General features: G+C 44.8%; 1 long non-coding RNA gene across 1 annotated transcript; it reads right to left on the reverse strand.

Moving 5' to 3' along the window:
* Positions 1–1,417: 1,417 nt before the first annotated feature.
* Positions 1,418–14,045, reverse strand: LOC120987212. The gene is made up of 3 exons (XR_005775959.1): positions 11,979–14,045; positions 5,786–5,789; positions 1,418–1,428 (listed from the first exon to the last, which is right to left on the reverse strand). It is a non-coding gene; the product is annotated as an uncharacterized LOC120987212 (long non-coding RNA).
* Positions 14,046–14,393: the final 348 nt, after the last annotated feature.

Consider the following 14,393-nt stretch of genomic DNA (forward strand, 5'->3'; position numbering starts at 1 on the left):
CTAATGGCAATCCCCAGCAAAATGCATACAATGGCCACAAGTGCAGGATTTGCTCCCCTATATATATGCACAACTGCATGTGGGTTTGAGCAGCTCCTGCTGATGCCAACCTGTCTTCTTAGTTTGTATATATAGATTCCTGGAGGTGTATAAACTCCTATTTAAATGTGCCTGTTTTCCATCTACAGGTCACATTTAGGTGCACCTGTGAAGCCTGGGCTATATCAGCAAGTCTTGAGTGGGACTCACAGACTCCTCCCTCCTCCCATTGCAAGCATGGCCACATGCTGGAGGTAACTGGTGAGTTGTTTGCGAGTCGGCCCTATGCTCCTGTAATTTGCCCACTGGCTCCTGGTATTGCCCATATGGCTCAGGTAGGAGAGTGTAGGGTCCCGGGCTACTTGAGAAACCTTGTCGTGGTGTCCGGGCTTAAGACATGTTCTACACCGTAGGACATGTTGACTAATCTCTCAATTTTAAAATCAGTTTGAGAATTAGTGAGACTGCAGAGTGCACCTATGTTTGTTATTGTTTTGTTATATTGTTATATTAATTATCACATCCGCACTTGTTACCTTGTGTAGGATGTCTATTGTGGTACTTGTGGTTCGCCGCGGGCATCCTCCATTGTATGCATTTTGCTGGGGATTGCCATTAGCAACGGGCCACAAGTGCAGGATTTGCTCCCCTATATATATGCACAACTGCATGTGGGTTTGAGCAGCTCCTGCTGATGCCAACCTGTCTTCTTAGTTTGTATATATAGATTCCTGGAGGTGTATAAACTCCTATTTAAATGTGCCTGTTTTCCATCTACAGGTCACATTTAGGTGCACCTGTGAAGCCTGGGCTATATCAGCAAGTCTTGAGTGGGACTCACAGACTCCTCCCTCCTCCCATTGCAAGCATGGCCACATGCTGGAGGTAACTGGTGAGTTGTTTGCGAGTCGGCCCTATGCTCCTGTAATTTGCCCACTGGCTCCTGGTATTGCCCATATGGCTCAGGTAGGAGAGTGTAGGGTCCCGGGCTACTTGAGAAACCTTGTCGTGGTGTCCGGGCTTAAGACATGTTCTACACCGTAGGACATGTTGACTAATCTCTCAATTTTAAAATCAGTTTGAGAATTAGTGAGACTGCAGAGTGCACCTATGTTTGTTATTGTTTTGTTATATCATTTTGATATGTAGTTAAACAGAGCTGTCATTTCAATGATAAGAAATGTTGGGAAGGGTTTGGATTGCAACCACAGTAGTTAGCATGGACGAAGCCTAGTTTCTGAGCACTATTGTTTAAAGCTGCATTAAAATACTGGGTTAGAACCTGCTTTTGGATTCCTGGAGCAAGTAGGGCAGTTGCAGAGGTGCTAAGTTCATTGAGTACTAGCACAGAACTTTGATTGGACAACAGGTGCATTTTCATTTTGCCAGCTCCAAAAATCCATAAAAGATATGGAATCTCATGAGAGGTGGTGAGTTGTAGACGCTAAACTGATCTGCACCTGCATTGCAGTGGCCAAAAAGCAAAAGCCAGAAAAGGCATAGCTCTGTCGGTGGCTACTTCCTTCCGCCAAGTTGCAACAGCGAATAAAGAGAGGTACTCTTGGAGTTCATATGGCCATACCGTCAGAAACAGATAATAAGGTTTTTGTATTCTGGGCCTGCTAAAAGATTCTGGACAGTAATCCAATCTGCACAGAAATGCAATTTTTCCGTCAAACAAATCTTTCCATAAACTGACACCATCTTTTCACACAAACAAAAATGCGCCCTTACCTGTGGACTGGCACCATACCTGTTGATGTGCATGGATCAACACCTGATAAAAGAATGAAGAATCATGGCTGCTGTTACTGATTAAAACAGCAAGGGCCCTTTGTGGTGTCATCATCCATTGATGCTTAAGGGTTCCATTATGACACGCTCAGTGTTCCGTCAATTGAAATTTTCATGGAGGCTGCCATATTGATTTTCTGGAGGCAGACATTTTGATATGTAGTTAAACAGAGCTGTCATTTCAATGATAAGAAATGTTGGGAAGGGTTTGGATTGCAACCACAGAAGTCAGCATGGACGAAGCCTAGTCTCTGAGCACCACTGTTTATAGCTGTATTGAAATTCTGGGTTAGAACCTGCTTTTGGATTCCTGGAGCAGATCGGGCAGTTGCAGAGGTGCTAAGTACATTGAGTACTAGCACAGAACTTTGATTGGCCAACAGGTGCATTCTCATTCTGCCAGCTCCAAAAATCCATAAAAGGTATAATATCTCATGATAGTTGTTGAGTTGCAGATGCTAAACTGATCTGCACCTGCATTGCAGTGGCCAAAAAGCAAAAGCCAGAAAAGGTATTGCTCCATCGGTGACCGCTTCCTTCCCCAAGTTGCAACAGGGGGTAAAGAGGGGAACTCTCGAAGTTCATATGGCCATACCGTCAGAAACAGATAAGAAGGTTTTTGTGTTCTGGGCCTGCTAATAGTCGCTGGACAGCAATCCAATCTGCATAGAAATCCAATTTTCCATCAAGCAAATCTTTCCATAAACTGACACCTTCGTTTGACACAAACAGAAACGCGCCCTTGCCTGTGGATTGGCACCATACCTGTTGATGTGAATGGATCCACACCTGACTGAAGAATGAAGAATCATGGCTGCTGCCAGGAAGGAAACCAGCAAGGGGTTATTGGTATGTCATCATCCATGGATGCTGAAGTGTTCTATTGTGACACGCTCAGTTTACCGTCCGCTGAAATTTTCATGGAGGCTGCCATTTTGATATGCAGTTAAACAGAGCTGTCATTTCAATGGATAAGAAATGTTGGGAAGGGTTTGGATTGTAGCTACAGAAGTCAGCATGGATGAAACCTAGTCTCTGAGCACCACTGTTTATAGCTGCATTGAAATTCTGGGTTAGAACCTGCTTTTGGATTCCTGGAGCAGATAGGGCAGTTGCAGAGGTGCTAAGTACATTGAGTACTAGCACAGAACTTTGATTGGACAACAGGTGCATTCTTATTCTGCCAGCTATTGATCACTATTGTTTAAAGCTGCATTAACACTACCATAACACTTACCTGGTTCCTGACGCATCAAGTATTGCTCTGGTGCCTGGCGGAATTATCATTTTTCAGCCATGACCAAGAGAAAGTAGGTGAGAGGAGCAGACAAGGACAATCAAGATGGCACCGGAGTAGCTACTCCCGGGAGCCCAGACCACACAGTTGAGATACAGTGTGATGCTGCGGCCAGGCTGGGAAAATATGCTCGCTCAGCCACAACATCTAACACAAAAGGAACTCATGAAAAACGATTACATCCACAAGATGATAATGGTCTAGTCTCAGAAGATGAAGGAGCAGGGTCCGAAGTAGGAAATATATGTAGCCCTATCAGATATGAATCTTTACAAAAATGTGGTGCAGTAATGGAGACAGGAGCTCTAGAGTCGGACTCTGAAGAGCCAACTCACAAAGATGTTATGATAACTATAGCTAAATGTGGAAATTCGCTTAACGCTCTCACAGTGCAACTGGGAGCTATAAAAGAAGACTTCACAATAGTCAGACATGAGTTAAAAAAGCTGGCTGAGCGTACAACCGCCCTGGAAGACCACATGGGAGATGTGGAGAACGCCATACATCCTCTTAAAAAACATGTTACGGAACATACTCGAAGACTAGATTCAATAGCAGCCAAACAAGATGACCTAGAGAATTGGTCACGCCGAAAACATGTCAGACTGGTAGGAGTACCGGAGAAAGTAGAGGGGGCAAATCCCACAGAGTTCTTTGAGGCTTGGCTGAAAGAACAGATTGGTGTGGAAATCCTAACCCCATTAATTGCGGTTGAACGCGCCCACAGAGTCCCTACTGGCCCACTACCACCGGGCGCACCGCCAAGAACCTGTACTTATGAAAATACTCCATTACAGAGACCGGGACATTATCCTCAGAAAAGCCAGAGAGTTGCCCGAGCTTTCCATCAATTGACACAAGGTGTCACTCTTTCCTGACTACACCTTAAAGGTGCAGAAAAGAAGAGCGAGATTCCTCGATATAAAGAGATGTCTAAGGGCGCTCAATGTCACTTATTCTATGATATACCCAGAAACACCAGTTTCTTTGAAGATTCAAAAGAGGCGATGAGATAGCTGGACCGACAGGAAAGCCAGCTGCGTGAGGAAAGGCGGCAAGAAGACTAATACCTGGTTTACATACTCAAACGCAAGTAACCTGGTTGCATACAAGGAGTGGGAATGCGTATGAGTGTGCCTGCTCAAAATTATATAATATACAGAATATCTGTCATGATATGCTAACTATATTCAGGATGTACAAATAATGTTAGATTGTGGCGGAGGTATTGTATGCAATAGGTCGGCCTTGTGTAAAGGGAGAGGTGTCGGAGGACATGGCGCTATAGGCTCTGATATTAGAGAGTACATAACTATTGTTCAGTGTTATTACAGTTTTATTATTACCCGTTCTATGAATGCCACCTCTCTTTCTGGTGGATAAGCTCACCAGATATAGCTGGCTCCTTCGGCAGGTGTTCTCTGCTCCCGCAGACCTAGGAATAGGTGTTTTGGCGGGAACCTGTTGGGGAAGCCGGCGCTTTCAACATTAGTTGTTAACTGCCTTTGAAGAGGCATTGTTTGAGGAAAGTTTGGGGACCATACCTCGGGAACTGCAGTTATGAGTTATGAATCTTCCCTTCATCTCTAAACTCCTGGAGCTTCTGGTCTACTCTCGCCATACTCGCTATCTCTCTGATCACTCTCTCCTCGATCCATTCCAATCTTGTTTCTGCCCCCTGCATTCGACAGAAACTGCCCTCACCAAAGTGACAAATGACCTCCTGATGGCAAAATGCAAGGGTAACTACTCTCTGCTCATTCTCCTTGCCCTCTCCTGCAGCTTTTGACACTGTAGACCACCATCTCCAATCCATCGGCCTAAAGGACACCACCCTCTCCTGGTGTTCTTCCTATCTCTCTGGTCGCTCTTTCAGTGTATCATTCGCTGGCTCCACTTCCTTACCTCTCCCCCTCGCTGTTGGAGTTCCTCTGGGTTCATTCTTAGGCGCTCTCCTCTTCTCCCTGTACACAGCACCAATTGGACAGACTATCAGCAGATTTGGTTTCCAGTACCATCTCTATGCTGATGACACACAACTATACACTTCATCCCCTGACATCACACCTGCTGTATTACAGAACACCAGTGACTGTCTCTCTGCCGTCTCTAACAATATGTCCTCTCTCTATCTGAAATGAAATCTTTCAAAAACTGAACTTCTTGTGTTCTCTCCATCTACTAAGCAACCTAAACCTGATGTCTGCCTCTCGGTGTGCAACACTGTCATCACTCCTAGGCAGCACGCCCGCTGTCTCTGGTTGACTTGACACTGATCTTTCTTTCACCCCCTATATTCAATCTCTCTCCCGCTCATGTCGCCTGCACCTCAAAAACATCTCTAGTATCTGCCCCTTTCTCACTATGGAAACAATAAAAACTCTCATTGTTGCCCTGATCCACTCCCACCTTGATTACTGCAACTCACTATTAATTGGCCTCCCCCTCACCAGACTCTCCCCTCTCCAATCTATTCTTAATGCAGAAGCCAGGGTCACCTATCTGTCCAACCGCTACTCTGATGCCTCCGCCCTGTGTCAGTCATTGCACTGGCTACCCATACACTAGAGAATCCAATTCAAACTGCTCGTCCTCACCCACAAAGCCCTCCACAGTGCTGCACCACCCTACATCTCTTCCCTCATCTCTGTCTACCACCCTACCCGTGCTCTCCGTTCAGCCAATGACTTATGACACAAAAATCCGAACCTCTCTCTCCCGGCTCCAAGATTTCTCCCGAGCTGCACCGATTCTCTGGAATGCCCTACCACAAGAAATCAGGCTTAATCGCAACATGCACAGTTTTAAGCGTTCGCTAAAAACACATCTTTTCAGGGTGGCCTATCACCTCCCTTGATCTAACCTCCCATAGCCCATTTATCATTCCCTGAAGCTGAGCCTCCACTGTACCCAGAAGCACTTTGTATATTGGCTGCTGACCGGCTCATGTGGCCTTATATCTGCTCCCCTATTCTCCCAAGATGGCTGGACTATCGTACATAAGCACTTCTAGCTTTTGTGTCACCCCTATCCCCTCATAGATTGTAAGCTCTTGCGAGCAGGACCCTCATTCCTCTTGTTGTAATAATCAACTTGTCTGTTGCTATGTTATTTATGACTGCTTGTACATGAACCCCTGAATTGTAAGGCGCTGCAGAATATGTTCGCGCTATATAAATAAAGATTATTATTATTATTATTATTATTATGAGGAAAAGGGTCTTGTTGAATCCAATCGTGATTCACAATGTAATCAGTAAACATGCTCTGGATGTGTCATTGACCAGGAGAAGGGAACTGGTTAAATCTATTATATCATGGGAAAGCTATGGCTAGCTTTTTGAGTTGGAATGTCAGGGGGGTTAAAGAAGCTAATAAAAGAAGAGCCATTATGGATTGTATGAAAAATTACCAACCCTTGATATGTTGCCTGCAAGAAACGCATCTAATGGCAGATCAGCCTCACTTACTTACTCCCCAATGGGCGGGACACTTCCATGCCACTTATTCCACATATGCGAGAGGAGTGAGTATCCTTATTCACAAAAAATATAGCGTTTGAATGTATATCAAAACGGCTAGATGAGGAGGGGTGTTACGCTTGTCTATATGGCAAACTCTTTGCAACCCCTTGTGCTATAATTTGGATGTATATTCCTCCACCATACTCACCGCTAATCGTCAGGAGAGTGATTTCCTTTCTTGCGGACCTGCCGGACATTTCAACAATACTGCTTGGAGATTTTAATAACGTAATAGGCCCAGCTTTAGATAAAATGGGTAGGTCTGGCTATCCGACAGAAGGGGAGGTTACCCCATTTGGGAGAATTCTGAACAAAGCCTCCTTGATAGATTTCTGGAGACTGAGAATTCCACAGGAGAAACAATACTCCTGCTACTCCAGTAAATATGGATCGTTATCTAGAATAGATCTAATACTAGGTAATGCTATGATGGGCCACCTAATTCATGAGATCAAATGTCTTCCCAGGAGGATATCTGATCACTCCCCAGTACTTGCTATAGCCAACATCCTGCCTCCAGGGTTGAGGGGGGATAAGACGTGGAAGTTCAATCCACACTGGCTAAATGTGCTTGCAGATGTGGCTGGCATAGGTGAACAGCTGAAAGAGTTTACACGTAATTTGCCCACAGCATCTCAATTGGCAGTATGAGACAGCATGAAGGCCTTTCTCAGGGGGGTATTAATAGCAGAGGTAAATAAAAAAAGGAATGAAACTAGAGCCACGGCTCGAAAGCTGCTATTAGAGGTAGAGGCGGCAGAGGCTAGGTATGTGACACATCCATCAGTTGATCATGAAAAACAATGGTCGGAAGCGCAACAGAAGCTGAATGAACGCTTGCTACTAAATGTAAAAAAATAAACGCTTCATTCTTCATATTATGAAGAAGGGGAGAAAGTGGGTAGAGTACTGGCATTAGTGGCTAGAACTCAACAACAACCAACTTATATAGCTACTCTACGCAATTCCACTGGGGAACTATGTACAACACCGAAACAGATATTAGAGATTATGCACTCGTTTTAATCATCTTTGTATGATTCTAAAATCTGTGCTTCCGAAGCAGAGATTAAGGGATTTCTCGACCCCTTAGGACTTCCTACGCTAACTATGGAGCAGAGGTCTATATTAGATGCCCCTATTACTGTAAAAGAAATGGAAGCAGCCGTGGGAGATATGGGCAATAATAAGGCCCCGGGGGAAGATGGACTGCCAATGGAAATTTATAAAACCTATGCCTCCATACGTTTGCCTCAACTATTAGATGTTTATAAGGAGGCTCACAAGCAGGGTAAACTGCCCATTTCCATGAATGAAGCGATTATAGTAGTGATTCCGAAACCAGGTAAACGTGTCCTGGCGGCAGAGTCCAACAGACCTATCTCTTTGCTGCAGGTAGACGAAAGTACTGGCAAACCGTTTAAACTCAGTGATCACATCGCTCATCCACACTGACCAGGCAGGGTTTATGCCCACTATGTCAACAGCGGTGAATATCAGGAGACTTTACTTGAATAATCAGGTTGGTCAGGTCCACGCCTTGAATGCGGCGGCCGCATCTCTTGACGCGGCCAAAGCATTCGACAGGAATGGCGATACCTGTGGATGGTTCTTAAGGCGATGGGGTTTGGGCCAGAGTTTATTAAGTGGATACAACTACTCTATGCTTGTCCCACAGCCAAAATAAGGGTGAATGGGAGACTTTCAGAGTCATTTCAGCTTCATAGAGGGACTATGCAAGGCTGCCCCTTGTCGCCTTTGTTGTTTGCTGTGGCGGTGGAGCCTCTGGCGGAGGCACTGAGAAAGGCAAATACATGGAGAGGTTTCCGATATGGGTCTTTGTCTGAAAAGGTCACTTTATATGCGGATGACCTACTACTATTCCTGGACGAATGGTATTCCTCTCTTCCAGAGGCTATGTTAATAATAAATGGCTTTGGCAAACTGTCCGGCTTGGTCATTAATTGGACGAAGTCCGTGTTGATGCCACTGTCAAAAAATATAAGGAATGATGCCAATCTTACGGCAGGATTACAAGTATTTTCTTCCTTTAAATACCTAGGCATTCAAGTGTCAGCCAGGAACCAGGAATTTGGAGAAGTGAATTTGTTACCGATGCTTGACAAATTCAGACGGAAGGTCCAGGCCTGGACCCGTCTGCCCCTTACGATGATTGGACGTACTAACTTACTGAAAATAATTCTCATGCCTCAGCTATTATACTTATTACATAATGCCCCAATTTGGATACCACAAAAAAATTTCTACACTGTTAATGCGATCTTTAGGCTAAATGCACACAATCAGGATTGCGTGCGGAAAATCCGCACCTTAGGTCATGTACATTGTATTCTATGAGAATTTGAAATTCTCAATGCACACAATGCAGATTTTTTCCGCACGGATTTTGACCTGCGGTGCGGATTTTAAAATCTGCAGCATGTCAATTAATTTCATTTTTCCTGACCAGATTTTCTTCATTCACTTAGTAAAATCCTCATGCGGAAAATCCGCACCGAATCCGCACGCAAATCCCCATGAAAATCTGCACCAAATGATGCAGATTGACCGCACAAATTTGCCTGCAAACACCTGCAGATTTCAGTGCGGATTCTCCGCACATGAATCCTGAACGTGTGCATGTACCCTAAGAGATCTTATCTGGAAGAGGGGAATTCCACGTATAAAGCTCACTACATTATGCAGACCTAAAACTCAAGGAGGACGTAAGGTCCCAGACCCATGGATACAGTTGCAAGAAAAAGTATGTGAACCCTTTGGAATGATATGGATTTCTGCACAAATTTGTCATAAAATGTGATCTGATCTTCATCTAACAATAGACAATCACAGTCTGCTTAAACTAATAACACACAAAGAATTAAATGTTACCATGTTTTTATTGAACACACCATGTAAACATTCACAGTGCAGGTGGAAAAAGTATGTGAACCCTTGGATTTAATAACTGGTTGAACCTCCTTTGGCAGCAATAACTTCATTCCTTGACCATTCCTCTTTACAGAACTGTTTCAGTTCAGCAATATTCTTTGGATGTCTGGTGTGAATCACTTTCTTGAGGTCATATCCACAGCATCTTAATCGGGTTGAGGTCAGGACTCTGACTGGGCCACTCCAGAAGTCGTATTTTCTTCTGTTTAAGCCATTCTGTTGTTGATTTACTTCTATGTTTTGGGTCGTGGTCCTGTTGCAACACCCATCTTCTGTTGAGCTTCAGCTGGTGGACAGATGGCCTTAAGTTCTCCTGCAAAATGTCTTGAAAAACTTGGGAATTTATTTTTCCTTCGATGATAGCAATCCGTCCAGGCCCTGACGCAGCAAAGCAGCCCCAAACCATGATGTCCCCACCACCATACTTCACAGTTGGGATGAGATTTTGATGTTGGTGTGCTGTGCCTCTTTTTCTCCACACATAGTGTTGTGTGTTTCTTCCAAACAACTCAACTTCGGTTTCATCTGTCCACAGAATATTTTGCCAGTACTGCTGTGGAACATCCAGGTGCTCTTGTGCAAACTGTAAACGTGCAGCAATGGGTTTTTTTGGACAGCAGGGGCTTCCTCTGTGGTATACTCCCATGAAATCCATTCTTGTTTAGTGTTTTACGTATCGTAGATTCGCTAACAGGGATGTTAGCATATGCCAGAGACTTTTGTAAGTCTTTAGCTGACACTCTAGGATTCTTCTTCACCTCATTGAGCAGTCTGCGCTGTGCTCTTGCAGTCATCTTTACAGGACGGCCACTCCTAGGGAGAGTAGCAGCAGTGCTGAACTTTCTCCATTTATAGACAATTTGTCTTACCGTGGACTGATGAACAGCAAGGCTTTTGGAGATACTTGTATAAACCTTTCCAGCTTTATGCAAGTCAACAATTCTTAATCGTAGGTCTTCTGAGAGCTTTTTTGTGCGAGGCATCATTCACATCAGGCAATGCTTCTTGTGAAACCCAGAAGTGGTGTGTGTTTTTTATAGGGCAGGGCAGGTGTAACCAACACCTCCAATCTCATCTCATTGATTGGACTCCAGTTGGCTGACACCTCACTCCAATTAGCTCTTGGAGATGTCATTAGTCTACGGGTTCACATACTTTTTCCACCTGCACTGTGAATGTTTACATGGTGTGTTCAATAAAAACATGGTAACATTTAATTCTTTGTGTGTTATTAGTTTAACCTCTTCAGGACACAGGGCGTACAGGTACGCCCTTATGTCCTGGTACTTAAGGACACAGGGCGTACCTGTACGCCCTGTGTATTTCTGATGACCGCCGCCCGGCGGGCGGTGATCGGAAGCCGGTGCCTGCTCAAATCATTGAGCAGGCACCTCGGCTAAATGCGCAGGGGGGTCCCGTGACCGCAGGTCAATTCAGCTCCTGACTCTCCCCGCCTACCGGCTGCTGATTGACAGTTATTTTCCATATGAATCAGCAGCAGGTGGGCAGGGGAGTGGCTGTAGCTGTTAATTAAATAAACGCTGGACTCAATGACATCACACTGGACTCAAATCAGCTTATTAGCATGTGGCATCTTTGTGTGTATATTATGAGGTAACCATCTGTCACACCAGTAAGTGAATACATCTAAGGCACTTTTTAGTAGTTAATGATTGTATATAATTAGTTAGATTATAATCAAATATCCACATGACAGGTTCCTTTTAAAGTGAAATATGGCTGTGTCCTTAAGGAGTTAAGCAGACTGTGATTGTCTATTGTTGTGACTTAGATGAAGATCAGATCACATTTTATGACCAATTTGTGCAGAAATCCATATCATTCCAAAGGGTTCACATACTTTTTCTTGCAACTGTATATTATTTGGCGGCCCAGCTACAACATATTAGGGGTTGGGGAGAGGAGAATATGATAAATACGGCCGGGAGGATTGTAAGACATCTCCTTAAGGGAAAATGTCTAATCTCAGCCCTAGAAGATAGAACATTCTATAGAAAAGGGGATAATTACCAACTGCTACGCACAATACATCAAGTATGGTGGAAAACTAGAAAAGATAGCAGGCATCAATGGGTATACAAAGTTTACTCCAATATGGCCTAATCACATGTATAGGGAACTAAATAAAGTACCCATGACCCTTTTTTATGTCTACCTGCAGAAAAGACAAGCCATACGGACTCAATAGCAACGGGGGCGATAGCACCTGCTGTGAAGCATGCCATTATAGATCTTACCGCATCGCATGGAGACACTAGTGGAGTAATTTCACTTCACAATTGGAGTCTCATGAAGGCACAATGTAAAAAATGCCCACTGCAACTATATCACAAGTGGCATGGAGACGTTACTTGCGCAAGCCAGTGTACTTATTTAGAAAGCGATGCACCACTAGGTTAATGACGTGTGCCATGCAGGGAACATGTGTTATTTTGCCCAGGTTCTGGGCAGCCACGATGTTGAGAACATTGTCGCTGACCACATTGTCCAGTTGGGGTGACAGCCAGCGGAATGTTTGCTGCTTGGTGTACTTCAGCAACTGCTCACCAGTGTGGCTACTCTTTCCGAGGCCGATCAGCTCCAACATGTTGTGGCAACACTTGATCTGACATGTTATAGGAAGGTGGGGTAGTGCAAGCAACCCTGTGTCCAGCTGCTGTTGGGGATAAGACGATGTCCATGGAGGAGACGACGAATAAGTGCCTGGTGTAGGATCCAGGCTGACACAATCGTGGGGGGTTCAAAAGGACCTGGCCTAGTTGCCAGGATGCTGCCTCGTCGCTGCCTGTAAAAACATTGACTCAGTGGGCCGTGAAAGACGTACTGTCCCTACCCGTAAGAGATGCTCTAGGCGTCCACCGTGGCGTAAACTGTGCTGCACAGCAAGAATCGCAGGGAGTGGCCCACGTTATCAGCAACGTGAGAGTACAATGCAGGGGTGGCTTTTTAGGAGATATGCCAGCTAGAAATCTTCCAGCAAGGCTGAGTGCATTCCTTTTGCTCCCTAAAAGCAGCAGCCTCGACTAAATGGTACGACAACAACTGCCCCATCAGCAACTTGGCAAGGTGGGAATTAAGCTTGCACACCATTGGATTGCTCGGCGTGTAGAGTTATTTCCTGGCCACAAATTCCTTTATCGATGGCTGACAATGGAACGAAGGATAAGGAGTTTGAGCGGGAGAAACAGAAAGGGAAGATGATGTGAAAGGCACCGTACTGCTTTTCGATGCGGCCTGGCTGGTGCCCACATCTTAATTTGCTCTTGCACAGCTTGCACAAGGCAATGCTTTTGTCTTCCATCAGCATAGAGAAAAAACATCCAGATGGGAGATACTCATACAGCAGAGGTAGAGGCAGCCAGGCTGGGCTTAGCTTTGGGCCTAACCCACCCACAACATGAGCGGCATCACCAGATCCATGGCAGCCGACGTGGCCCTGCCTATTCTTTGGGAGGTACGTGGCCTCTGCTCTTTATTGCTGCCCTTCTCCACGTGTTGCCTCCTACTCAGCACCGTGATCCAGCTCCCAGGTCCTGTCCTCACTCTCCCTGCCACTTTTATCAGACTGTGAGGTATCATGATGGGCTCCTGGGCCCCCATCCCATGCTCTGCATTTTCCCCAACTGTCATTGTTGCTGCCCCCACCACCAATGCCATGGTTACAGGCGCAATTATTACCACTAGCATCAACACAGGTATTCATGGGGTCACCAACCTTCTTCCCATCCACCTCCTCAGGGCAGCACAAACGGTGAGGACTCACAAAAGTCATCAACAGGGAGACTCTCTTGACTATCTGCTATAGGGCATGGTGGGGTTTTCTTGCCACTACTTTGGAAAAAGGAAAGCATCCCACTAGGAAGGGGCAGTGAAGACTGAGATGACTCCACTGAAAGCCTTCCTTGGGGCTGCAAGTAGGAGTAGCAGGAGGAACTCTGTAACCACTGGCTACATGGTATGATGTCCAACTCTGAAGTCACCTCCACATCATCCTTCTGCAACTGAGAGGAGGAGTGAGCCATCCAATCAAAAATCTCATCCTGTTTGTTCTCAACTATAATGTTGCGCCTTTCTGAAGCCAGTGGGGACAACTGCAACCTACTACTCCTACGTCTGGCCAGATAGTTGGTGCTGCTACTACCCACATTCTGGCTCTTTCGTTTAGAAACCTTCTGTAACCTGGACATATTTGGCCCTCTCAGATCTTGTGTACTGCCCTGTGTATTAGTGCAGTAAACACGTATGGTGCTTAATTAGACTGCAACTGTTTGGAGAAATAAATGAAAGTTAACGACTGGCTCAATTTCACGTTATCACTCACAGGTAGATTGCGGCTGTACCTTGTGTATTAATACAGTAATCATGTATAAATGCTGCTTAATTAATTGGACAAGTCACAAATAAAATATATTATTCCTTTCCAACCATGTGGAAACTGAATATACATAAATGGACGATTAAAGCCAGACCCTTAATATTGCATTAACACTTACAGGTAAATTGTTACCCTAGCTTGTCTGCTGGTGTACTGATCTCCTATATGCTGGTTTAATAAAATTCAACAAGTCCCAAAAAAAAATTATTCCAAACATGCGGAAACTGAATATATACGTAAAAGGATTATTGACGCCTGACCCTAAATATTCTGTTAACACTCCCAGATAAATTGTTACCCTAGCCTGTCTACTGGTGTATTGATCCCCCATATGCTGGTTTAATTAAATTCAACAAGTCTCAATAAATGTTAATTGCAACTATGAGGTATC

Source organism: Bufo bufo, chromosome 1 (genome assembly GCF_905171765.1).
Source record: "Bufo bufo chromosome 1, aBufBuf1.1, whole genome shotgun sequence".
Lineage (NCBI taxonomy): Eukaryota > Metazoa > Chordata > Amphibia > Anura > Bufonidae > Bufo > Bufo bufo.